This window comes from Melanotaenia boesemani, chromosome 1, assembly GCF_017639745.1.
Source record: "Melanotaenia boesemani isolate fMelBoe1 chromosome 1, fMelBoe1.pri, whole genome shotgun sequence".
NCBI lineage: Eukaryota > Metazoa > Chordata > Actinopteri > Atheriniformes > Melanotaeniidae > Melanotaenia > Melanotaenia boesemani.
This window is the reverse complement of record NC_055682.1, coordinates 36,298,934-36,325,425: the sequence shown is the minus strand read 5'-3', so window position 1 is coordinate 36,325,425 and position 26,492 is coordinate 36,298,934.

Below are 26,492 nucleotides of genomic sequence, written 5' to 3'. Positions count from 1 at the left end.
GCTTTCTCATACAGTTGGGTTATCACCTGTACTCTTTGGTAATCTCCCCTATGTTTATTTTCAACCATATAAAAGCACCTTAGACCACATTGACCACTAGTCCATTACCCAAGGCCACTTCTGTCTAGCTAAAATTCAGCTAAAGGGACAGACCCTGCCATATACAAAAAAATAATGAAGTACATATATTTTGGCCCATGAGAGGAATCCTGCTCCAACGTGCTGTGTATATACATTGCACCATGTGTTTGACCATTTATTTATTTTTGTAAGTTCATCAAATTTCTCTGTGAATAGTTTTGATTTGTTGTTTTACCAACCTCTGCTTTTGGGAATTTTCTTTGTTGTTTCTTTGTTGTTTTCTGAACACAGTGAAAACTGTAAAACTAATAAAATAACAGCAAATCATGACCACAAACCAAACCAAAAGTATGTTTTTTTGTTTTTGATTCCACAAAGATTTATATATATATATATATATATATATATATATATATATATATATATATATATATATATATATATATGTATATATATACAGTTCTGAACTTTCTTTTCTTTTTTTTATTATTTGTTTTTATTTTTTTTTCTTCAAAGTTTAGTCAGGAACAACTACAACTACACAAATTAAAGGTCAGGCTGACCAATTCTTGACTTTTGTCTAATAAGAGGCAATATCATACAGTAGCTTGTACCCATGACCGAAAACACAAAAAGTCTAAGAATTTTCTCAGTAAGTTCAATAGCTGCCATTCAATTTAACCCTGTAAATGTGTTAAAGTATCAAATATTTAGGAATAATGTTTACAATTGAAAAATAATTACCTGAAAGTTCAAGTAAGTAATTTCCTGAGTACAAAACATTACTTGGGAAATTACTTGGGTGTGAAAATATCAGCACTTTAAGAAGTGAATAAATCCCTTCTGTGTTCCCTGCTAAACACAGCCTTAAGCATTAAAGATTTCCATTTTTTCTGTCCACACACGTGCATGTGATAGAGTCCTGGCATTGTGTCACATTTTATTAACCGTGTAAAGTTCACAAGAAAAAAGCATGAGAAAATGTTTCTTTGCATTTTTCCTTTTCTTTTGGACAAGAATAATAAGATTTTTTTTTTTCTTTAGCAAACTGTATATTCTGTTTGTATACAATAATATACAAGTCAGTCCTTTGGGAATATTTGCAAAAACCAAATGTAGACACTGATCAACATGTATGGAAAACTTTATGGCTTTATGGCTAAACACACACACAGGCTGCCTCTGTGTTTTTGTGTGTGTGAAATGTGTGCATATGTGTGGCCGGAAAAACATAAACCCTTTGTATGCTTTTGTGATACTTGATACTTCAACACATTTACAGCGTTAATATGAGAAACAGTAATGTCTGTTCAAACAGTTCCTCCCTTTCCTTTTATATGTGCTGAAATCTGAGCTTTTTAGTTTTATATTTGTATTATACTGCCACTCTGGTCATGTGTGCATGTGATTCCCTCCTACACAGTCTGCAGTGGCCAAATTTCCACAAACCCTGACCAAAATCTGCTATTCAGCTATTTCCTATAAGAGCTTGTAAATTTCTTGGAGAAGACCTCGTTGCAACTGTTATGATCTTTGCATTTCATTGAGATTTTTGTACCACAGTAAAATATAGTTTATCCAAGAAGTCAAATACTGAATGTTTTCTTTTACAGAAAACTCCTACATTGCCAGTTCCTGTCTGCTAACGTGATAAAGATTATTTGACAAAAAAATAAATAAATAAAACAAACAAACACAAAAACACCAATTTCTGAAGCTCCAGTTCTACCTCGTCCAGGTTAAGCTGTTTGCATGACTCTTTGATACTTTGTGATTAATGCTCCCAGTTGTAATGACTAAACCAGCTGACAAGACATTTTTATCCACAGATAGAAACATCTGCCTGCAAGAATGAAGCGTTACACCCACCAGCTTCCCACACCAAGCAAGAGAGCTGATGCATAGAAAAGAAATATTTTTCCCTGTAGTAATGTGCAGAGCTTTTTTATTGGCATCAGAAAGCACCAGAGACAACATGTAATTCTAAATTTGTTCAGACAGTGAGGATCACAAGTCAAATCTTTACGAGGTCTCCATGCTAGAGTAGACAGTAAGGGACTATGCCAAAGAAATACACCTGCACTGATGTTGCAAGCTGAAATCATTGAAATATTGACTTCACGGCTTGGAGAAAATACACGTTTACTGGATGTATTTCCTCTACTTATTTTACAAATACTTTGTCAAAATTATTTCCCTACACCCAGGGCTACTGCTAGCCACTGTGTTCATAACACAACAATTAATTAACTAAGCCTAAGGTCGTTGTTATCTACGGCCGATGTGAACTGAGTTACCACCGTAGTACATCATGTCTCAAGTACTACCTGAAGTGCAGCACAGCTGATTCAGAGTGCCCTCCTCCACCTCTACAGACACACTGTGATGGAGCAGAGACGTCCTGATAATTCTACCAGCAGCAACCTTTCAACAGCTGAACTGAAAAAACTAAAGAAGGTGGAAATGTTGTTAGAGCACTGCAGCCAATTTGTTCCTATATGTTTGAATGAAGGTGAGGCTGTAAGAAGTGGTATGAGAAAGAGTGTGCAGGTGGAAAGGTACTGTGTATGTGTGTGCGTCTGTGTGTGTGTATGTAAAGTCATTAAACTTCAGGTGACTACATGTAGCAAGTAACTAAAGTATTTTATTCTATATCTGCAGGTACATAACTGCTTACAGGAGTATAAATGATGTGATAAAGAAATCTGCAATTTATATGCAATTAATTGTGAGTTAATTCAGGACACTCGTGATTAATCAATATTAAATATTTTGAATGTATGAATACATACATATATCATGTGTTTTTCTTAATGTTGTGGGGATGTAAAATGCAGTATCATATGCTGCAAATGTTCTTTATTCTATAAAGATGCTGTGGGTGCCTGATTCGAGGCTGAAATTGAGAATCTAAAAAATTTTGAACTAACTAAATAAAATCAAATAGATTTTGTAAAAGGATTTTTCAGAAACACACTTAATTCTTTATTTCACATTTTTACCCATGACCTTATTTGACACCATTTAGTTTTAGAAAATGTTCATCAACGTTTTTCTATTCTCCATTTTAAAAGAACAATTAAATTTCATTTAAGTCGGGTCACATGTGGTCATGATGGGGAGTTAGTGTGGTACCTTCAGCAGACGAGACACATTAATCAAATTTTGCCACAAGTCATTAACTGTGCCTAACTCAGGTTAACTTTGGTCTAAATCCAGTCCATGTCCAACATGTAAACACCACCCAAAAATGTCTTTTTTGGGCTATCCAAAGGCTTCAATGAACTGACCTGATTTCAACATAAAAACAAAGCTGTGAGTGTCTGGTGTTTGGTGGCTGAAATGGTCTCCTGGCCCAGATTTGGGGTGACGTTATCCGAGTGTGGCTGCTAAAACTCAATCAAATGAGTTTCTCATCTTGGCTCATAATTGGCCTTGACTTACAGCATTCTCACACTTGTGTCAGGACATATAAGAAATGTATAAAATATATAAATTTCAACTGAAAGTCAAGCATCTTTGCAATGGAATGATACAGGAAATCCGATTGTCATGATCAGTGGCATTCCAGTTCTATATGACTTACAATAACTTTAAGAAACACAATACATTAGGCAGAGAATTACTTAGTGGTGTGCAAGAATAACGATTTCAGGAGTGCAAATATCAGCACTTAAAAAGCTGAATAAGTACATTTTGTGTTTTATGCTAAACACAGCCTCAAGCTTGGAAGATTTCCATTTTTCTGAGTGTCCATACACATGCACCTCTGATCGAGGCCTAGCATGCTGCAACACGAACAAAACCTTGACTGAATCTCTGTGTTATTTAAGAAAAACAGTTTAATAAGTTAGCAGAAAAATGCTGAATGTGACAAGCTGTTTAATATGGACAAGAAAAAAACAAGGCTTATTTTACAGCTCAGCTCTTCTTTTGAAACATTTGGAAAACTAATGGCCAAAAGTGCACCAGCAGCCAGTGGAGGTTGGATCAATATGTGAAAGAGAACTTTATGATAGCTGCCTGTCTGTGTGTGCTTTTGTGTGTGTGAAATGTGTGCAGGTATATGGCCACACATGTATATGTGTGAACCACAAGTAATAAAGGCAATGTCGCTGTGTTACCTGAATATGTCACAGCCACTCTTAGACCACAGGGGAGGGAGAGACGTCTGCTCAGAGCTTGAAATATTGAGCTCCACTACAGGCGTGTAAGCAGCTTGCCTCCAGCTCCTATAGTCATGACCCCTCTCTCAGCCCAAGGCAATTACAACAAATGGGAATCAGAAGCACAAAAAGGCGCAGCTCTGCAGAAACCACACAATGAAGAGTAATTTCAAGTCCTAACTTTGCCTGCATGTATTAGAATCCTGAATTTATTCTTTTTACATAATCTACTTACTTAACATCACAGTGCAGAGGAGGCAGAGCTGGTAATGAGGATGCTGCAGGTTTGTGTCTGTGCCTGAGTGAGCAATGCTGGTGTGACACTGGTAAATAACAGAGGAAGATGATGACAAGGCTGTGCTGTACCTGGAGCAGCCAAACCGGAGCCACAGGGCTGCACAGGCAGCATTGTGTTGCAGTGTTACAGTAGAGGGAACCACCTTTCTGCTTTCCTGGCTCCAACCCCCTCGCTTTGATCACCAACTGGAGTGCCATTCATTGCCTGCAGCGCTGCTAAAGGCTGACAATAGTGTGTGTGTGTGTGTGTTTGTGTCCAATGTGCATTAAGAGAGTGGGAAGTGTGTGCAAATTCTGATTAACAGGATGGTATTTCTATTTTGTTTCAACTTAATTTTTCCCAAGTAGAGGAAGAACACCAAAGTAAGAGTACATCGGACAGAAGGAATTTATTATATCAAGATTCCATTTTCAGAATATCAAGAATCAAATTTCACACAAAATGACTCATTTAATCTCTTGATCAATGATGTTTGCTAGATATTTTTTTTTTTTTTATCGTTTCTTAGATTGCTGAAAAACTAGCATGAATTTTATGAGTTAGTTTTAATTTCCTTTTAGAAGGAAAGTAGATGCATTTGCTGCAAGAGACAGGTTACTAAATTCTAGATAAAGCTCCTCATTGGCCTATTAGTCATGTAGCCTAATGTATGAGATCTTTGTTTTCGGCATTTAGTATCAGAACTCAAATAAACCAAATCTGATCTGTAATACATTAAAATGTCCAGTGTGATTCAAATCTCTGCAAAGGCCATAAACGCACAGACAAGAAAGTGAAGTTATTTCAACTAGAGCAGAAAATAACTTAATAGTCAATGAAAGATGTAGCACTTTGGTATGGTTGCAAAAATTCACAACAGTGGCAGTAATCTCAATATGTTGTGTAGGGTAAATGCTACACCTGATGAGCCCGGTATGAGATCCTGCAACTTTGAGTGTGTAGGTCGCAGTAGATTTAGTAAACCAAGCCAGCCCACCCTCAGCTCAGCATCCACAGGGGAGCTCAAGAGGCAGAGGGAAGTAAAATCTCAGAGCTGAGCTGAGGATCTGCAGTTCAGTGAGGAAACCTGGTGCAAACAGGATCCTCCACATCTGAGTGTCTATCATTTCAGACACTTCCTCACCAAACAAACCCCGTCAGCAAAAAAGAACTGTCAAAAAACTCTCACAGCTGTGCAATACAAAAGAGTCAGTGCTGGAAAAAAACTCTTCCCAATTTTTTTAACCTACCAGCAAAGAATCAAATGAAGACCAGCTGCCTCTGCCACTCTCACTCCCAATTCACACATTTTTACCCATAATTTACAATCATTCTAAATGGACTGTGTTCCAGGATCGATGTGTGTTCTGGTGTACATAGCTGTCATCTGCAGATGTGTGTGTTTTGGCCAATCACAAAATCTATCCCTTAACATCTACTGCTTTTAAATAAAGACTGAAAGCCTTGAAGTATTTTGTCTGTTGTACTCTCTCAGTAAAAATAGTTGCTCCACATAGTGAACTGGAGAAAGTACCCAGAAAAAAAAAAAAAAATCCATGCAGAAGTAAATCCGTGTTCTCATTGTGTTGACATCCTCCTGCAGTCCAAAGACATACCTGAAGGTTAAATGATGATTTATAAAGAGGCGCTATGAAACTGTGTTGAATTTTCTCATTGATGCGTCCGCTAACGACGGCTAATTTGGCATGCATCTTGCATCCTACCTTTACTGTGAGCCATCTCTAGAGAGAAAAAGTCAGTCCCATGTTGAGTCTTGTCTTATCTCTTGCTCTGTCCCTCTCTCTTTCTTTTCCTCTCTTTGTCTGATAATGTCTTCCTGTGTTTCTTTGCAGAATCAGCCACTGTGTGCATTCAAAAGGCCGGTGTGATATCTGCTTGCTAGCCTGTGATGTGGTGCATAAAGTGAAACTCAGCTGTAACATCACGCAGCATCCCGGATGAAGTAGGGAAGTGCTGTTTTTCAGCCTTAGGATGCTGCTGGGGAGGGACCGTTCCAAAAAACAAACATAATAAATGTCACTATTTCATCAAAATAATGCAAAAAGACATTTAAAACTGCCAGTGTGTAGATGTTCATTTACTGGCATGTGACGTGCAGCCATTAAGCAAAATGCTGCTTTTAAGTGATGCAGTGTCCTAAAAAAAAAGGTGAATAAAAATAAATAAAAAAAATCCATAAAGTCAGTTTTTCGGCCTTGAGATGCTGCAGGGAAATGACAGCTCCGGGAATGTATATGATAAATGCCACTCTGCCATCAAAATGGGTAAGAAATGCAAAGAAGTAGTTCATTTTTTTTTTTTTTTTTTTTTTTTTTTGCTTTATTAGTTTTGGTTGTTTAGATGGTTTAAATAAATGATTAAGGTGGGATGTAATTTTGTCTTTTGTGGGATAGTGCTTAGAACTAGTTTGTATCGAATGTTTTTAAGGGTCACAGTTGTAAATACACTCCTGTGTTTGGGACTGGATGTTTAAGGCCAAAGTCTTAATATTTTTTAGCTGATACTGGAGTCCTATGCATTTTTTTTTACCTTGGTTTGCACCTCAGTGGATGTCGACAGCCTGCATTACATAAGGTTAAACCTTACAATAACTTATCCAAAACTGTGCTCTAGGACCTTCCCAACAATGTTGGAACTACAGTTTTAAAGCTTCACACACACACACACACACACACACACACAGTTGTTTGTCCATTTGGAGACATTGTAGTAAAAATGGTGTCACAAATATGGCAGCTGCCATGTATGTTGACCCACGATAAGTAGATATAAATGGCTTAAAGAGAATAAGGACATGTTATTTTACTAAAGTGATTAGACATCAATAGAAACACAGTTTGTAATGATTTTCTGTCACTGACCTTTGATTTTGTTACACACTGCACTTTTAAGGTCTGTGAGTTATATATTGATAATTTTAAAATATAAGCACAAATGTTATGTCAAACTGCCATTTTATCAAAAAGCCAAAATGCTTAAGTGGTGAAAACTGAAGCAATCCCTTGATTTAGTACTGTAGCTTGTAAAGTTGCACTGTATGTAGCAGCAATACCATAAACTAAATAATTCATTTTGATCTAGATTCTGAAAAATCTAATACTTCACAGTCAAAGACAAGGCAACGTTAAAACTGTTAACACAGCAGCAGAAGTGGTGACACGGGAGTCACACCGTGGAGATATGAGAGCATTTCTTTATGCACCTCTTACTGAAGGTCCTGTTCTGGCATTAGAGTTGGGATAAGGTTCGGACTGGACCATTGCAAGACCCTGATGCTTATGTTTTTCAGCCATTCTGTTGTAGATTTGCTACTGTGTTTAGGATCATGTCTTGTTATGATCGAGTTTCAGCCAAGCTTCAGCTTTGTGACAGATGGCCTCGTATCTGACTCTAGAATATTCTTGTATACAGTTACATGACTGCAATGTGTCCAGCTCCTGCAGATATCAAAACAAACCCACAACCAGCTCTCCACCAGTGAGCTTGACATTTGGAATGAGGTGTTGGTATCATGTTTTGTTTTAGTTTTTTTTTTTTTTTTTGTTTGCTTGTTTTTAACAAATCATTCGCTTTGTAAAATGACAGACGCCATATTCTTTTAAAATGGCCTTACAGCCTTTCCCAGATTGATGGGCAGCAAAAACTGCTTCTCTCAGATCAGTACTGATGTGTTCCCCTCCTGGCATCGTGTTAACACAATTGAATTTTCCAAAACAACAAACTGCAAAAACATTTACATTAGTAGAGGTGATCACACTTTCTGATTATCAATCAGCCCGGACCATTTAATTAGCAGCAACTGAAGGAGAATGAAGTTTTGTTTTCACATGACTAAGATATGTGAAGCATTACAATGTCTCCTGAAAATTAACCTCATCTGACATACAATCATAACTTGTGCCTGTAAATGGAGTCATGGCTAAAGAAAAACAACCTGAGTTTCATGAAGTAAAACAAGGCAACCTAATTATTTAAAAATTATACAATCACATTGTTAATGTAATTATAATCAAACACATATTTGCAGTAAACCCACTGTGCATTAGTCTGACGCTTCCTCTGTGACAGCAGCAGCTGAACAACAACTGGTAATGAAATTAACAAGGGAGCTTTTTGTTTTATTTTTGCCCAGTATCCTGGCTGTGTGGAGTGCCTTTGAAATCCCCGCAGGCTCCATGCCAATAGATTTAGAAATAATGACTTTGACAAAATATGCAAAGACATACAATGTCACATTACAGCAGCGAGAGTAGAGGATCAACTCTCAGACAAGAGTATTAGAGTGCCGGTAGAGATGAAGGGAATAGAGAAAAATGCCATCCCCTCAGGTACACTGTTGCTTTGTTGCTCATTAAACTTGCATTGTTTGAAGTGTTTAGCTGCTGAGCTTGTTGACACAGAGGTGCCGCTCGATGCATATGAGGCAAACAAGTTCTACTGCCAACCAGGAGCCTATGCTGGCACCGTGATGAGCCTGGAGAAAATGTAAAGTAGGAGAAGATGAAACAGACTGTGTGATCCATCAGCTGTTCATCCTCGTGGATTTCTAACAACTCCTCTGAGCTGCAATGAAAAGGCTGATTGACGAGTGGAGCGGGTTGGATGGAGGCAGAACGGTGACTCAGAGAAGAGATGGGGTATCAGGTGGAGAGAAGCTTGGGGAATTTCACAAAAGCACATGTCTGAAATATTCAATTTAGCACTGATCAACAGTTGCCTTTTTCAGGCTCAGATTGAATTATCCTATATGGCAATGCCATTATATTGCGGATTATTACATGTTCTCCAGGAGATTTGCTTTATTCATCTTGCCTATTGTTGACTATGACTGGAGCACTCCCCAGGGACCAGCCCAGTGAACTGATTTCCGACTATCCATGATTCACCTTTTCAAGTCCCCCACTTTTCTCTGACACTCCTGTAAATCAGCTTAAAGGCAAGGCCTGACAGCTCCTCACATCAAACTCCATATAAACAGCCATTATTTCTCCAGAAAGCTCTTCTTGTCTTGTACGGGGGCTTCAAAGCCAGCCCATCCCTGCTAAGAGCAGCACACATCAGGAACTTTGAAGCTGGGGAAACACGCATGACGTGGAAGAAGGGATGAGGCAGGAGAAGCAGGTAAGTTTCTCTAAAGCAAGATTAGCACCCCAGGTAAGAGCCTATTTATCTGAACTGAGGAACGATCTTTAACATGGAAATGACACATAGTCACCACTTTTGTGCTGAGTTTAAGTCAGATGTGCAGTTGCTTGTGCTATACTGCTATAAACTTGATTTACTTATGGGTGAACTCCACCCATCTGCTACTCGAAGCAGGTTAAAGGATTACTTTTGGTAATATGCTTATTCACTAGCACTGTGGGAGTTAGATGATAAAGTTGATTTCAAAGTCATGGAGCCAGGAAGTGATTAACTTGGAATCCAGGCTAGAAACAGCAGGGAATACCTTAGAGATTTACCCACAGACATTTCATTAGCCGCTGCCTTTCTCTGAAGGAATCCTTTAATATCTCGTTATATGTATGTCTGACTTTGTATGTCTTATGGTAAAATGTGAAATTTATAAAAAAATAAAAAATAAATAGATGACATAAAAACGTCTTTGTAGAACGACACTGTATTAATAACAACTCTATGCTATAGAACCCACCTTCAGTCAGTAAAAGAAAAACTGCATTGTCGGTGTATTTATAATTCATGTACACTGGCCAAGAAAAAAAAAAAAGAAAAGGTTACTCACTAATATTTTGTGTTATTTGTGCATTTAGCTTAAATTCCAGCAGTGTGATCTGTGGCTGTCATGAGCTGACGACCCAAATGCAGGCTGACAAAATGCAGGAATAAAGGTTTTAATCAAGACTCATGAAAACACTTATAGGGATGAAACTTGATTTGTACTGAAGACATACAATGACTTAAACATGACATTAAGCTTACAATAAACTAGCTAGGAGGAGCTGAAACCAATGGCCTTAAATGTACTGAAGGACTAAATGGAAACAGGTGACATGAATGACTCAAATCAAACCAGGTGCACAAATGACGGGAAGCAGAAGCAAAAGCAAAATAGACAAAGGAATGAACTACAAACTAATACAAAGAAGAATGTAACATAACAAAACTACCAAACCAAAACCCAATAGTTTGTTTGGTAGTAACCAGGTGCCACTATTGTTGTTGTCATCCCAACAATCACAGCATCAACCCAGGAGTTGTGGACCATTTAGATCTTGTTATGACCCCCTTTTTGTCCGGGGTATAAGGGTCACTAACAAAACCCAGACGTCCTTAAAATGGTATAAAATAAAGTATTTATTTTAATACAGAATTCCTATAAAACAAAAGTACAAATACCGGGTTCTACTAAACAAAAAGGAATTCCTATAAACAAAAATATACCATGTCCGGCTACAAAACCAACAGAAAGTGTCCTTTCTCAGGTTAACAATAACATATTAAACAAACGAATACTAATAACTAACTTAAACCTCCTCCTATTAAGGGTACTATCTAACATTAACAATGCAAACCAAAATACAAAGCACCTATAAACCAAATATTCTATTGTCCAAATGTCAAAGCACAAACTGAAAATCATAGATAGTCTTTTCTTTAAACCAAAAATCTGTCAAAAGGAAAAAGCTCTTACAAACACTACAGCCAGTACAAACCCACACAGGGATAACACACAGACTAGTCTTTAGCCAAGCCGGCAAACTGCATGCCCAAGAACACAGTCGCCCCGAGTGAAGGAGACTGCCGGCTTTTGTGCCCGAAGCTCCGCCCCTTCCAGGAAGTCCCAGCGCGGCCCTTGACCAATCCCGGCGGGGAAGAGGGGAGGAGAAGAGCAGCTCCTGGTGGAGATCATCATCTTCTCAGCGAGGCACAGCTGCATCCACTTTCCATCATGCTGACAGGCTCCATCACCAGACTGACAGGCCAGGGGCCGTAACAATCTTTAAATAATTTCTACACTGACTTCTAAAAGAAGAAGGGACACATCCCCTACTGATGAGACTGTATCCATTCTGTGTATCTTTTTTTTTATCCACATAACCACTCATATAATAGAAATTTATAACCTAGGATGCTAATCAAGCTTTTTTAGTTTCACAACATCTGATTATAACAAAGTTATCAATTAACAGATCCCATCTTGACTTTCAATCTGTATTTTACAGAATACAGTTATATACTTTCCTCCTGTTTTCTGAGCCAAGATCAGCAGTAAAGTAGTCCACCGGCAGAATGTTTCTCTGCGAGAAGGCAGCAACTCATATTGGAAAGAGACTCTGAAAACAGTGCTGACACAGCATCTGTTTAGCAGATATTCAGGATCCAAACTTAGCTTGGATTTTTCTCACTGTAAATGTGTGTGATAAACATGCTTTGCCTCCAAGCAGATGCACCTAATCAATCACAAATTGAATTTGTGCAGTACAGATTCTTATTTAACAGCGTTGGGGCGATTCAACTGTGTCAGGAGACAGTCTGATGGATAAATGGCATAAGAATGGGCCCCCCTCTAGTCAACACCTCTATGTTTCTGACACGACCATTCCACGTCACACTGCTTGAAAAATGAGCTCCGTGGAGGCTTGCAGTCCTGCTATGAGATTGCACTTCATAAAGGCAAACAGCACACAAGGGTGAAATTCCTCTGTAGGGTTATAGATTTTCCAGTACATCACTGATAGATTGCACTAATACAACCTCAATAAAGAGTTTGAGAACAACTTTATGGATGTTTTCCCTCTTTTGCCATCTCATTTTTTCTCTCCTTTGATGTGTATTCCATTTAATTTGTTCTTTCTCTTACGTTGTCCTGCTGTCACTCACAGAAAGCAGAGTAACACATTCTGAACACATTGGATGTGAAGGGTGGGGTGTATCATCCAAAGATCACAACAACAACCTCATGCAACACTTTATTTTTTGCTTCAGGGAGTAGCAGCAAGGTGGCTTGCAAACATTTTACTTACATGTCTTAACTGTACAACTTGGCACAAGAGAGATGATAAACGTTCCTAAGAGTTCCTATATAAACTCCCAGTCCAGAATGATGCTCTCTGTTGTATTGTTTGTCTCTTGTGTGATCTAAGTATTGCTCGTGACCCACACTGGTCACTCTGGAGCTATAGGCTTCATTAAACACTTTGGCTTTGTACCTGCGCTTGTGTCCGGCTTCTCCCTCTGGCTCGCCTGACACCCTGGTGCTTTGTCATGCCAAACAAATTTTCTTTGCATTTACCTTTTGGATATGAGGCTCCCCTTGAATCTTCACTGTTATTATTATTATTATTATTATTATTATTATTATTATTATTATTATTACTATTATTATTATTATTATTGTTATATATAAATAAAAACACAGCAGACAATCATCAGGAGCACCTACAAGGAAGAAAAACTGTAAAGACCATAAACCACAACAAACACAACAACAGTTACATGTGCCTTCACGTATGTGTACAAAATATTAGGGGTGAGTTGTGTTAAATGAATTATGCAAATGGAAACAGGGGCTCGAATCACCAGAGAAAGGAATAATAATAATAATAATAATAATAATAATAATAACACATATTAACACATTAATACATAATAAACATACATGCACACATGCACATACAGAAACACAAATACATACATACATTCTATCTTATACATAACACCACTGTAAAATTTGTTTTTGTGACGCTTTGCACTCACCAGTCCTGCTGGAGACATTTGGATAAACAGAGAATCACACAAATATTTTGAACAGCAATCAAAGTAGTGACAGCTGCGAGCTGTCGTTTCACAAAAATGTGAAATTCATTTGAAACATTTTCTAATCTTGCCTAAATTAAACACATAAATCGGCCAGCTGAAAAGCCCATTTCTGCCTACTGAATCACATGTCTGCACCTTTGACAACTGTTATTATGCAAATGTTGTCATGAGTTATACTAATATTGGATGCGGAAAAAAGCCCAGACAAGTTTGTCTTTTGAATTGCAGTTTTTAAAAAAGTATGCTGTGTTAACTGCAACCTAAATTAGCGACAAGAAAGTGTTTTGCAAATCCTTTCTGAATTATATTTTTTTAAACATATTACAAAGACAAGATAGCAAATGTAGAAACTGAATGTCCTAATACTGAATGTATTGCTGGCAACATATTCATATGAAGATGCAATAAAGGGTGAAAAACAACCCTAGTGGAGCATTTTATAAGAAATTGAATTAAACGAGATCTTTTATTAAAAGATTCTGTAAGGTAGAAGGCTGAGAGCCATTACTGAATGACTTTGATCTTCTGGCTTTCAGCTGGTAAAGTCAAAGTTTTGTGGTTTAAAGCACCCATTTATTAAAGACAGTTCATCACTACATCTACAGATACATGTTTGTTGTGGTTTTATTGTTATTCAATCATATGTTTTCCAAAGTAAAGTAATATCAGTGTAACTCTAACTTAATGTGTGTATATCAATAAAGATGATATACAATTTAGATCCAGTTTAGTTGCAGGACTTTCATGGGAACTGGAAGGAATATATATGGTATTTAGATAAAGCACATTTGTGTCTGGGAAAAAAAAGTAAAATGAAATCCTTTCTAAGATGCTGTTGAAAGAATTCAGCATCTGTGGTCTGCAGACCGGAGGCCCTGCATGCTTACTCACTGTGTTTTACCTGCTGAGCCCATCTCCAAGCTCTCTGACCACTTGCCCTTTATACTCCATTCCAGTCTGAGGCTCTGTTGTGTCCTTCCTCAAACTGGTCAGCAGGACCTCATTCCCCCCTCTACCACCTCCACTTGTGGCAAACCCTCCATCAGTCTCCCTGCTTTCTCTCCATCACTGTCCCTGCTGCTTCCCAAGGGAATGATTCAATAACCTACGACCCAATCCATCTTTTAATGATGTTCACACACTCCAAGGCCCACCTGCGCCCTGTAAAAGGTTCTTCCCACAGTCTGTATTCTCTCCTTAAGACCAGTCCTGCAGGGTACATGTGTGTGCTGTGGACCAGATGCATGAATGTGTGAATACGCCTTGCAGCTTCTCCCCATGATGCTTCTCTTCTGAGACCTTGACCAGTTTTTGCGTTGTTTATGACTGCATGGTGTGAGAGTGTGGAGGAGGCGAGCTGTGTGCCAGCAAAAAACATATGGCGCTGCTGGGATGCAGACACCTGCTGTTGGACCAGTGAGAGAGCGAATTAGAATCATTAGGACCTAAAGTCATTTAATGACTTCACAAACAAAACAAATTCATTTCTTTGTTCCTTTTACCCCCACAAGGGTGATTTGTCCCTGTATCAACCACTGTGCCTTTCTGTAACTGTTTGTGCATACAAGGGTAAAGTGTGCGGTAACAAAGCTTGGAAAAATTACAACAAGCAATAGAAAACTCATAAAACACAACTCTGATAACTGTATGTAATCATATCACTGCAGCAACAACTAATCAACTATTTGCTCTTTTTCTGAATCGTTTGAGGGGATTTTCATATTTTAAAGGTTTGGGCTGATAAGGGCTAAATACATAAATTTTTGAGGAAAACTTAAAAGTAGAGTTGTGATTTGACCATTAAAAGAAACTCAAAATCTGCAGATCTTTTCACTGCAACCTGTTTTAGGGTGTAGACTGAGCAACTCAAACTCCTCCCTGTCTGCATGATGTGTTTTAATTTTGGATCTGTCCTACCCCCATGAGCTACCTTACAGTTATAAATTGAACATATATTACATTCAGTTACCCTTGATTACATTTTTAACCCATTGGAGCATATGTCAGTAGGCCTACCTGAGATCTACTTTTAGCACAAACAACAGTTTAAACTAACACATCAACTTACTATAATGGCAGAAAATTTCTCAGTTGGCTGTTTTATTTTTAAATATCTAGATTTTCCTCATCTGCAGTTTGACTATGGACAGCTGGTATTAACCCATCTTTTTTGGTCCAGTCATACACGAGTTGTGTGTTGAACTGACCCAGGCTGTTAAAACACTACATCGTAAAGAGCAAGTCAAAAGCTTTAAACGGAAAGGAATTTTAATACACTAGTCACATATTGGCCTGGTAAAATCCAGGCTTCGCTGTCAGTCCATCCCACCAAGTTTAATTAAATTTTTTCAAGGGTAATGTTAAGAAGATCATGGGATATGGGATACTTTTATAGAACATTATATTACACGATCAGGGAATGCATTTTTAACAGTTTCCCATGAAGAAATACCAGCAAACAACCTGGATTTGGGGATCGGCCAGACATAACAGCCCAGTAACCGGTTATGTAATACTCTGTATAGTTTTACCTTGTTTTATTTTGTTATTTTTACTCTATTTCATCTTATTTAGTATACATTGTATTTTTTCTTATTTATTATGATTGCTGCAATTATTCTATTTATTATTTTTTATTCTGTTTTGCACTTACTGGAGGGCTTTGTAATTCCATTGCTCTTGTTGCAATGACAAATAAAATTCTATTCTATTCTATGGTAACTCCTATTCAATCCACTTTCTCTTGACTTCTCCGTCCCCATCTTTAGTAACATCACACTGACAAACGGAGACTAAGTCAGCACTACCAAGGCAATTTTGCCCAGCCGATCACACAAACCCCGGCTGTTTGCTGGTGTTTCTCCACAGGAAACTGGTAAAAACACATTCCTTCTTCGCGTGGCTTCTTGCATTAATGATTTGAACAGTCAAGTACACAAAAACTGTCCGGAATCGCTCTATTTTCATAGGAAAATGCAGACCCACTGCATATTTCAATTGACAGCTTAGCTTTCTGACCGGCTTTCAGACTTATGCATAAATTAAAAATGGAAATCATCCATTATGAGCATGCAGTTCAGACTGGAGTTGTGTCAAAGAAAAGCTGGTATCAGACACAGAAGCAGTGTGGTGACCGATACTAGAATGGAAACAAGCAAGCTTGTGTTATGCAGGAATTCATCAGTGTGGTTTCTAAGTGGAACTTCACACTGCAGCCTCAAGCAAACTGTGAAATATAGGGTAAGTGGAAAAGACTGGATTAATTTGAGTCAGTATTGTTGTTACTAGCTGTTCCATAATCTATAGCAAAAATCTGCCTTTATGAAAATATTTAAGTCAAGCAAATTCTGTACTTCTAAGATTTAGAAAAGAAAAAAAAGAAGAAAAAAAAAAAGAAACAATATAAACCTCATAGTGGATTTTCTGACAAAGTTGTAGTGGATTTAAGTATAATTCCAGCTGTGCTAATGTTAGTCTATGTAAGGTAATCAAACACTTAGAAATTACCCTTGCAGGAATGACTTTACATAACTGAGTTAATGAAAATACTGACGGTTTAAATTTCTAAATGGACACTTAATTTGGATCTTCAACTGCAGTAAGTACAGATGAACAGAGAGAGAGAAGAAGTAGCTTAGGAGAAAAAAAAGAGAAAAAACGTTTAAGTAGAAGGAAGGTCATGCTTATTTGAGTTAAAGAAAAGTTGCACTGCCTAGAGTCACATAACACAATTAAAATACTAAAATGTGATATCCTGCATATTGATATGCTTGCTTTTAAAAAAGAAGTCTTGACAGTTCTGCTTCATCCAGAGAAGGACTGATTTATTACATAAACCTGGACTTAGTTTAACATCTGACCTTGTCGGACAGAGCATGGCTCACTGTCTCATCCTTCCCGACAGTAATGAAGTCACTACAGCTGTTCCATGTGTATGAATACACACATCACTCTAAAATTATAGGAGCTCTTCATGATCAGCAGCTGTGTGAGGCTGCAGGTATTTACTAAAGTCAAATTAAAGAATCAGTCTACTGCAGAAAACACACAAGTCTTCTTTTTCAAAACAATATAAGCCTGAATTACATTCACTTATACCTGAATATTTATTTGTTGTGAGATGCAATCACCAAAAACTGAAAAATAAAATCCACTGGTCTTCACTAAACCAAATCCTGTTACATTTCGTCTTATAACTGTATAAATAATGCAAGACAAAAAAAGCCAAACAGTAAAAAGGAAAATTTGATTTCTACCATATAGTGTTTTTCTAAGCTCTCTTTTCTTGACCTCATTGGAAAATGTCATTAAGTCAAGGAAAGATGGCAAACAAATTTATAGGGACCTATAAAAAGAGAATTGCAAAGCACAAATCACACAAAAACTGTGACGTGGGTCGGCAGCATTGACACTTCAAATGTAGAAAAATATATAAATCCACAAAATGTGCTTAAGACTATGTAACTAATGTAATCAGCTCAGATGCAATATTATATCAGAATACTTTGATAAAATATAAAATAATACTTAAAGTTTGCTATATCAGTAAAGAAAACGTTACCAAAGTGAACTATGCTATCAGAAACTGTCCACACTCACCCTAGTCTTCACATTTATTTACTTGTATCACATTTAGTTTCACCGGATGAAAGTTATTTAACTTTTTTATGAGACACATTATTATTAGTGATTGTAGAGATTACTTTTACTTTACTTTTAAATAAACACTGCTTCAACACTTAGTATTTAGCTGGTATAGCCGTGGCTTCTTATAAATGTAAAATAAAAATATAACACTTCTGCTCCTTTTTACTACGAATAAAGGAAGACATCTGTGGTTAAAAGGAAAACGTGGAATTAACAACAATGTAGTTTAAGGCCACATGTTATACATTATATGGGTGTCAGAGGTCCAACAACACTGTTTTCAATGTGTTTTACCCCAATTTCAGCCTTGGTCCTTAATTTCAGCCACTCACAAAGCAGCTCTAGTGAGCTCTACTGAGAACAGGATGTTTCTGTGTCTGAACCTTTAAATGTTCATGAGCAGTGCAAGACCACACCCACTCCACACCCCTCTCTGGGCCCTTTGATTTTAGAGGGCAGACTTAGCTAGCCAGGGGGGCTTGTCATCCATCACATCCATTTGAGCACACAATCGCTCATTTAAGGGCCTCATGCACAGGCTATGAAGACACATATGACACATATGAGTGTTAGAAAACCTTTAAAAAGTGAATTTTGCATAATATTGACCTTTAATAGTCTGCACTTCTACAGTCTCTTTATTAAACCATGAAGGTTGCACAGAGTGTTTCTCATTCACACAATGTGGTTCAGTGTTTTGTCTAGGAGATTAAACTGCTCTGTTCAGAGTCATTGTTGCTTTGAAAAGCCAAAGTCCGATACATTACAATGTCCCTTGATGCAAACACTTAAGGTCACAGGATTAAATCTTGTAAGGCCTGGGTCCTTTAGCCCAAAACGTGTTTTTGATGTAGTGCATCAAAAACATGTTTGCATCCTAACAGTGCTGAGCACAGCTTTTAAAAATTCTGAAGGCTTACTGCATGATGTCTTAACCTTTGTGTTGTCTTATGGTAATGGTTATGGTATTTTCTCCTTGTAATATTGAAAAATATACTAGAATATCCCTAAATTTACAAAATATGCTCATATCTCATCAGCGCTGTACACCATCAGGTTCAAACACTGTCTAAAAATAACTTTTTGTCCAACTGTTGACGTCAAAGTTGGTTACATACAAGTAAATGCACAAAGACACACACACAAGATGTAATCGTACATGGACATGAAAATCAGCCCATAGAAACTGGGGGTGTGGTTTTGGTTTGGTATGACAGATGGACTGAGGAAGCACAGTGTCACATATGATACTTAGTTTACCTCATACGAACTCAACCTGCAGCATTTAAACAGTGAGATTTAAGTCTTTAAACAACCCCACTACCCTCCTTGCAATAAGGGGGGGGGGGGGGGGGGGGGGGGGGGGGGGGGGGGGGGGGGGGACCTTTCAGCCATCATCCTGGACTTCAACCAGAACCAAGGTGATGGCAACCAAGATGTTCCCAGATTTCCTGCCCCCACCCTGTATAGCTGCCTCTGCATTCCTTATGAAAGGACAATCTTGGGCAGTTCAACACGATTTGTGACAAGATTGTGCCAAAAAGAAGGATCAGAACCAACTGTTCATGGACAAACCTCAGACAAACGCAATGTTAAATTTTTCAGAATGAGTTTGTCCGTCAAGTAATAATATTTTTCTAATAGTGTGGTGGGTTCTTGTCTGAGGTTGAATTTATATTCAGCGGTATTTACTCTCAGGGTACTTACATTAACAGAGGATTAATTCCCTTCAGGAAGAGTAAATACGAATCCCAAAACAGGCCGGAGGATGAGAAAAAGTTTGGAGTGATCAGGTCAATGTGACCAAAGTTCTTAATTCTTCTTTCAAAACTGAACTGTGTTACTATATTCTGTGGTATTTTCATTAAAGTACGTTACAGACAATTCTATAGACCTCCAAGAACTGTAACAGCTAATAGGAAAATAGCATAATGTATCTTTGAATCCAGACTTTATGTATCTATGAAAGGAAAACCAAGATATTCACAAAGTCTAATGAATAACTTGCTTTTTGTTCAGGACTTCCTGGTGTGACTTTCCCAGCCTAATAAAAGGAGAAAATATTGGCTAAAAATTCAGTTTGGCTGCAGGAATACAGTACCCACAAAAAAATAAATAAAAAAAAAAAAAAAATAAAACAGTACCAACCTCAAGGTGAGATGTTTTCACCGTTTGGATAAGGAAATTATTGAAACCACATAGGTGTTAAAATAGTATATATATCTATATATATATAGATATATATATAATTTTTCAAGAGAGTGTGCTGGTAAATTGCTGCTATTTCCTCCATCACATGTTGGTTTTCTTCCATTCATCTCCCACATATGGGTGCAGGGTTATGGCAGTATATGAGGGGCCATTTGAGACATTATTCAGAATTACCCTCTCACAGACACATGTGAAATCTAAGTCGTTCACACATTATACTGAAATCTCTCATATATTATACTGAAATTGTTCACACATTATAGTAAAATCTCTCATACACTATACTGAAAGTGGCTCATATATTATACTGAAATGTTCTTAAACACTATACTGAAATCATTCACACGCTATAGTGAAATTTCTAAAATCGCATTTCACTTGTATGTATGAAAGGAATTCTACTAATGTGCGTGTGAGGGAATTTCACTTGAAAAGGAAGTCATTTCAGTTGAAACGGAAGTCATGTAGTAGAAAAAAACAGGAGCACATTTTCAAAACAAACCGAAGAAGAAGAAGTTGGAGAGCACCGTGACAGATGTTTTGCGAATACTGGTGCTGTTTTAATATCTGTTCAGTCACCTGGAAGTAATCTCAGTGAATCAGGTGGCATCTTCAATACTATTCTGGCCTCAGCAGAGACTATTAAGGGTTAACTCGACATCAGCCGGACAACCGACAGTAGTAAGTCTGAAGGAGGACATTCTAACTAGCCACCTAGCATAACTCAGCCATTAGGATACAGTGCTGTAAAACGAAGACTTGGACAGCACTGTGAGTCATATCCTGGAGAATACTCCAAACGCAGGTGAAAAGTATGTTGTCCAGTGCCGTCCAGGTCTTTCTTTGACAGCACTGCATATCTTAAGGGCCGAGTTATGCTAGGTGTCTAGTTAGCGTGTCCTCATTCAGACTTGCTACTGTCAGTTATCCGGTTGCTGTCGTGTTAGACCTAACCCTTCTAATAGTTTCTGCTGAGGCCAGTATAGTACTGAAGAAGTCAGCAGCTTCACTTTGTCATCATAAACTCATGACCACATCAATAGAATTATACAGTCCCACTGCCACTGAACAGAAGCTACACCTGCTATGCTTTCTGCAAACAAGATGACAAGTTGAAAATGTCTGTGTCCCGGCCACAAATTTTAATATAACATTATAAATACAACACAGTTACTATCACAGTTATATAAGCACAATGCTTCAATACTGACTTAAACACTGACAAATGAAAACAGTAACATAGGATTGAGAACTTCCTTTATCAAACACTGAGTCAAGGATGAGACAGGGAACTGCATTTCACTATAGTATATAAGAGCAGATTTCAGTATAGTATGTGAGAGCATTTCAGTATAGTGTATGAGAGGAAATTTCAGTATAATATATAAGAGGCAGTTTCAGTATAGTGTATGTTTTACTATAATGTGTGAATGATTTCAGTATGATATATGAGAGATTTCAGTATAATGTGTGAAGGACTTAAATTTCACATGTGTCTATGAGAGGGTAATTCTGAATAATGTCTCAAACGGCCAATCATAGCAGTTTATTTGTACAGCACATTTCATGTACAGGACAATTCAAAGTACTTTACATAAAACAAAAGCATTAAAGATATTAAGCAGCCAGATGTGTTGGCCAACTCTACACCGTACAGCCTTGAAATAGGTAAGTTTGGTGATTGTTCATATAAGGCTTCACCAATGGCATATAACAACTGTTACAGCTTCTTTGGCAATCCAGATCTGCTTGGCAATGCAAAACAGAACGTAGTTTATTCCTGCAAGGAGACATGGATTTGCATCTACTGTACACTGTATGCTGAGAGGAAGCAGGCTGTTGTGAAACAGAAGGGGAGTCAGTATTTTGATTAAAAATTCATGAGGGCTCAGGATGAGTCACTTACTCTCAGGTGCTAATTAAATAAAGGTCAGCCGCTTAAGTTTTGTTTATTGAAACAAGTTGTTTTCGCTGTGCAGGAGTCAGTCCTTGGTGTTTTTACACTGATGAGCACCAGAAGATATTTGTATTGAAGATTAGCTACATAGTTTCAGTGAATATTGGTGAATATTTTGAAGAAAAAAAAATGTTTGGGTACAAATATATATATATAAAAAAAAACATTAGAAATTTGTCTGGGCAGTAAAATGCTGTTAACTGTACATGACTTTCACGGTTGTATCATCTCATGGCTTTGAGTTGGTCATAAGGACTGAGAAGCTTTTTGGTGTATTATTTTATGAGGTCAGTCCTTTTTATATAAGCATTTATTGGAGTAATATATGTTTTGGACCCAGTATCAAGCTGCCAACAGTGTTTTTGCAAGTCAAGGCCAGAATACTGAATCACTGCTCAAGGACTAGAACCAGTTTATCAGGTATTTGCTAACAGGCTGTGAGTAATAATAATAATAATAATAATAATAATAATAATAACTTTATTTGTATGGCACTTTTTGAAACAAAGTTACAAAGTGCTTCACAGCATTTAAGAACACATACACAAAGGTTAAACAATAAAACATGAATTCAAAAGAGACAAAAAAATGAATTAATAAAAACAAATTCACAATAAGAAAGCCATTCTATAAAGGTAGGTTTTTAATTTAGCTTTAAAAGTGCTTACAGTGTTGGCTGCCCTGAGCTCCTCAGGCAGAGAGTTCCACAGTTTAGGAGCTCTGACTGAGAAGGCCCGGTCTCCTCTAGTGAGGAGACGGGAGGGGGGCACAGTCAGGAGACGCTGACCTGAGGAGCGCAGGCACCGATCCGGGACATAGGGGGAGAGCATGTCACAAATATAGGTGGGGGCTACACCATGGATGGCTTTAAAAGTAATTAATAAGATTTTAAAATCAATTCTAAAATTGACCGATAACCAGTGTAGGGAAGCTAAGATAGGGGTGATGTGTTCATGTTTTTTAGTGCTTGTTAAAAGTCTTGCTGCAGAGTTTTGGACCAGCTGGAGACGACTGAGCAACTTCAGTAAACCTGCGTATAGCGCATTACAATAGTCCAACCAGGTGGAAACTAGTGTGTGTATCACCTTTTCCAGGTCAGACTGGGAAATAAAATGTTTGATTTTGGCTATATTACGAATTTGATAAAAACAAGATTGGACAACCTTTGTAACCTGAGGGCTAAAATCAAATTGCGAATCTAAAATAACCCCCAGGTTACGGGCAGATGGTTTTACCAGACTGGATAAACTACCAAGAGAAGTGAGATTTTGAGTGACTTGACATGGACCGAATAGAATTACTTCTGTTTTTGATTCATTGAGTTCTAAAAAATTTTGGGACATCCAGACCTTTATGTCGGAAAGTGAATGATTCAGGGTCGTTCATAGCCAGCGGGACGTATTGTTGTGTGTTGTCTTCATTTAGGTGGAAATTTATATTGTGGTTTTGAATGATTTGACCTATGGGAAGAATGTAAATGGAAAATAAAATAGGCCCAAAGATGGAACCTTGTGGAACACCGTAAGATAGGGGGGGGGCGAGGAAGATGAAAACTCTACAAGTACTACAGAGAATGACCAGGATGAAAGGTAAGAGGAAAACCAAGATAATGCAGAGTCAGTGATGCCAATAAAATTTCTGAGACGCTTTAACAGAGTGGCGTGGTCAACTGTATCAAATGCTGAACTTAAATCAAGTAAAATTAAAATTGGCCATAGATCAGTATCAGAGTAGGGGCGACCTGGATAGTGTTAACACAGGTCAGTTGTAATACTTGCAACTGCTCCATTCACAAACAAGTTAGGAATCATCTGATTCACTCTGCACATTCCTAGTTTAGTTTTAATCTGCATGTGAAAAAGTACTGCCTTGAGGCAAACACAGCTAAATTTGTGGTAAGGAAATATTTTCAGGTAAGAAAATCTTTTTTTTTTTTTTTTTGCACAAATTATTTTTGTAATTACATAAGTTATTTTGTATTAGAACACATTCAACTACGTTTGAATCAGTGCAAAAGTAAAAATATGATTTTAATTAAACTTTTGTGTTTGTTAGTTTTTTATTTCAGAATGCCTACGTTTTGAAAGAGAAAGGCTGACTGTACAAAATTCCCCAGTCAGGCAATAAATAAGGATGTCGTAGGGCTCTGGGGTCCTAACTGGGTTGCTAGCTGCAACTGCAAGCAGTGTTGCCAAGTCTGCATGTTTCAAGCAACTTTGGACTTTCAAGCAACTTTGGACTAAAGTCACTTGGAAATATTGTCAATTGTGGGTTGTGGGTTTTTGGGCTTGTTTTCTTAAGTGTACTTATTTGGGCTTGTCCTGCTTCCTTTATAAAGCCTTCCTTATTCTTTCTCCGCAGTCCACGACAAGGAAATAACCCATGGCTGCAGATTACAAACTGTGAATACAATCTTTTTTCAGGAACTACTGTCCACAGTCCCGTTTCCTAGGATACCACGGCCATCCCATCCAAACACCCCTACCCACACACATGCGCACCACTTCACCTGACAGAGCGCCAGAGTGACAATCTCTGAGAATAAATAAGGATATATATATATATATATATATATATTTTAGGATTGTAATTTATATAGCCTCTTTTAGTGCATGTTAAAAGGAAGACTAAATACAGAGTGTGAAAAAAAAAATCAAAATTAAAATATTACAAAACATATGCTAATACAAACAATAAAATCAAGTAAAGTGAGTTGATGTCCATCTTGTTCCACAAACATTTGCTTCCTTTCCTCACAACCAATACCCCTCTCCTCAATTCAATAATCAGTAGATTATCCTATACCATCAGGACATGGACTTTGTTAGTTAACTGTGATATTTCCAGAAATGTTTGGACAGATGCACTTCGTACGTTTCTCTCCTGCCAGTACTGCTGCATCAATACTGATATTAAGAAAAATGACTGAAACTAGAGTTGGATGATAGAAATGCATAAAGGTGTACTGATTGTTACGCTACAAAACAAGGGTTTTTTTTTTATCTACTCCCTACTACAATGCTTGTGCAAACAATTATCAGGAGAGGTGTGTGGCTGAAGTAGAAAACCTTGAATAAAACTCTGTAAAAGTCAAAAAACAGAGTTGATAATATAGTTAATAATTACTGGCTAAAGATTTCAATAGGATTATTTTCGCACTCTCTTACCTCAGTGTAGAACTTCTTGTGGAACCTTATCAGCTATCATTACTAAAGCTATAAATAGTTAACAGAGAAGTACTTGGAGTGACTATCTTTTCTCCTTATAGTGGATGAGGTCCAGGAGCTGGGGGAGCATTGGCTCTTGGATTAAGGGCTCTTTTTTTGAGTGTATGGAACTGATTCTTGATTAACAATTGTAATCAATCCTGCGCCTTTACTCCTGCAAGTCCACTCAAAGTAGGAGCCAATCTAGAAGCCTGTGAATATTTTTAAGGACATTCATCACATGCTTTCCTCTATCACAAACCCAGGGCACTTAGCACCAATCACATGAAGGGCCTTGGGTGCTGAATGGTGACAATCAGCAAAATCTCACACAGGCTCAGACTGATAACTCTTAAAAAGCTTGATTCTCCTCTGAAGTTGTCATTTAAGTTTCTTAAAATTTCATGTCTGGGCTTGCTTCTTTGCTTACAGAAGCCATTAATGTTATGTCCAAGTACAGCATTGAAACCTATGAAGAAATATATCTGTGTTATGTTTTCAAAAAGACCACTGCTGAATTATCTTATTCAGATAATAGGCAAACATTCACAGCATTTCTTTCCTTAGCTGACGTGACAGGTGGTACTATCTGGCTTGCAATAAATCTAAAGGCAAACATCACAGTAAGCTAATTATTCCTTGGTTTGTGGGATTATATGTTCACAGCTGAAGGTCTGCCTGCAGTCTTTCTGTATGTTTCAATATTTGCTTAGTGATCATGCTTGTTGGAATGTGTAGCCATTGATTTGCTGTGCAAATAAGTTCCATGAGCAAGACTAAAACAGCTCTTTTCATTTCTCTGGCTCATTCATGTTGAAGAAGCAACTGAGAGAGAGAAAAAAAAAATTGTGGTGACAGAAAATGATACCTTATCTCAAATGCTCAAAAGTGCCATGATGTGTCTCCGTGAGCCCAAAGAGAAAAGGAACGACGTGGATCTGCTAAATAATATGCTAATGTGTAAGGTTAAGAGAAAACGGATGCTGTATTCTATGGATGCAATCATGCTGCACATTGTCAAATTAACTTAAATAAATTTTCAGACAACAAGCAGCTAAAAGAGGCTTATGATGTGTCCCTAACCTATCTCAGAAATCAATTATTTCTCTCATACAAGAATTCTACCTGACACCAGGGTTTACCTT